The sequence below is a fragment of the Cupressus sempervirens genome, chromosome 2, assembly GCF_028749045.1.
Source record: "Cupressus sempervirens isolate cs-2001-9-10 chromosome 2, ASM2874904v1, whole genome shotgun sequence".
Classification (NCBI taxonomy): domain Eukaryota; kingdom Viridiplantae; phylum Streptophyta; class Pinopsida; order Cupressales; family Cupressaceae; genus Cupressus; species Cupressus sempervirens.
In genome coordinates, this window is record NC_143119.1 from 249,514,289 (window position 1) to 249,516,813 (window position 2,525).

The following is a 2,525-nucleotide window of genomic DNA, read 5'->3' on the forward strand; positions in this document are numbered from 1 at the left end:
AACTCTCATCTCTGTCAATAAATTCCTTCTGCTCAATACATCAACAACTTTATTTGATTGTCCACTCTTATGTTAAACTCAACCCACTTCATATGTCTCTAATTCAACTTAATCAGACTTCCCAAATATTGCAAAGCTTTATGGTTAGTATACAACACAAAATCTTTAGGCATCAGATAATGTCTCCATTTCTTCAAAGCTTGAACAATAGCATGGAGTTCCTAATCATAACTTGAATATTATCTCTTAGCATCATTCAAATTCTCACTAAAGAAAGCTACATGTCTTCCTTCTTGACTTGAAATAGCTCCAATAGCACTTCCACTAGCTTCACATTCAACTTGAAAAACTTTACTAAAATCAGGAAAATCAAGTGTAGACAATTATACAATCTTTTCTTTCATTGTTTCAAAGGTCTTTTGTGCTCCACGTGTCCTTTGAAATCCCTTTTATCTCTTCTCATATTCTAGTCATAACATTACAAATAGAACTAAAATTTTGGATGAAATTCCTATAAAAACTTTCCAACCCATGAAATGATCTCACCTCATGAATACTATTAGGTATAGGCCAATCAAGAATAACTTTTACCTTTTTAGGATCCATCTTCAAACCATTAGCCAAAATAAAAAAACTAAGATACACGGTCTCTTCCTTCATAATTAATCATTTCTTCAAGTTAATCATCAACTTCTCCTCCTTCAATTTCTACAATACTTGTCTAATATGCTCAAGATGTTCTTATTTAATCTTACTGAATATCAAAATGACATCAAGATAAACAATCACAAATTTACCCAAGAATCTCTTCAGAAATTCAATCTTCAGACTCATAAGAGTACTATGTACATTAGTTAAGCCAAAAGGCATAACTTGTTGACCTTGTTGTCAAATCATTTGTCAATTAGTGCCAAAACACTTGATCATTTGATTGGTCACATTGCTATTGAGCTTCACACTGTTAACCAAACTATTGTAGTGTTAACCAAGCCTTCACAATTTTAAATGATCTATTGCAATGTTAACTGAGCCTCACAGTGTAAACTGAGCTGTTGTAGTATCAACCAAGTAGAAAATAAGTCTTAAATAAGCAGAACAAAAAGCCAGTATAAACTGAGCTAGTCGTGTTAACCAAGTAGAGAAAATGTAGTGCTAATTGAGCTTTAGTGTCAACCGAGTTCTATATTGTCAACCAAGTTCTATAGCATTTTCAGAGTCATCAATGTTAACCAAGTTCATGTCTACTCCTGAGTGATCAATGTGGACTGAGCACCAGTGTCAACCAAGTGCTAGAGTTTGCAAAGTTCATTGTATTGCCGAGAGTAAGAATATCACCCGAGTGGTCTTCAAAACCTGAGTATCAGTAGTGAGCCAACTTGGTGAAGATTGTTGAATTTGGTATAGTAGCCGAGGTTAGAAGGTAGTTATTTAGATTGGTATATATGTAAGATATCTTGTCATATCCAAATGAGTATGTATAACAAGTATGAATGCAAATTGAAGAATAAAGGCTACAAGTAGTACAAGGAAAAGTAGAGTCTCATTTATCACAACAAGGTGATCATTTTAAACCAAAGGAATCTCATTCAACAAACTGAGTTGCAAAACAAAGATCAACTACTGGTTCATCCTAACAGATGCATTAGTCAAATCCTCTAACAAGGTGGACTTAACAGCCTTATGTAGAATCTCCTAATTGAGTACATACTTCATTGTATTGTATAAATCTTTTTACAAGGTGGACCTAGAAGTCCTTATTTCTCCTAAATTTGTAAGCCTTAACAAACCAACTTTATACTACAATACTAAAGCTTGTGGGTATCATCCCCACCCTAGTTTTACTTTCTATTTGCAAGGTTTCTAGGTTACTAATTATTGTGTCAAGTGTTATGAATGTTTTATTGCTTTTAGTCTTTTATGCATGCAATTAGATCATATTAGCTTAAAAGGGATTAATTGGTGAAATGAAGTAAAAAAATTATTGGTTCCTGATTCACCCCTCCCCTCTTATTCACCTAGCCTATTCTACATTTTCAACAATTGGTATCAAAGCATTTGGTTCTCACATCAGAAGTCTAGTAGCTTGAGAAAAGATCAGAGGTAATGGAAGTGTATAGATTGGAGAAAGCTATTGAAAATGAAAAGTTGGATCTGTAATTGGCCATGGAAAAATTCAAGAAAATGAAGGAGAAATTCTCTAAATCTCTGCAAAGAAGCAAATAACTAACAAGTACAAATGAATGATAATATCTACACAAAAGAAAGAGTTGAAGAAATTTTCCAAGACAGAAGTTCAGATGAAGCTGATGCAGAAATCAAAGACCTACTTGAGAAGAATCTCACTCTTCATGAAGAAGTCAAAAAGCTGAAAAGAGAACGAGAAATTTAGTCAATCAAAATGTGCTAAGAGATGGAATAAAAGGACATAGCAAAAGAAGAGAAAATATTGCTCACTAAAAAGATAGAAGAAAAGGATAATGAAATTCAACACCTATCTCTTCAGAAAGCAAAATTGATAAATCAAC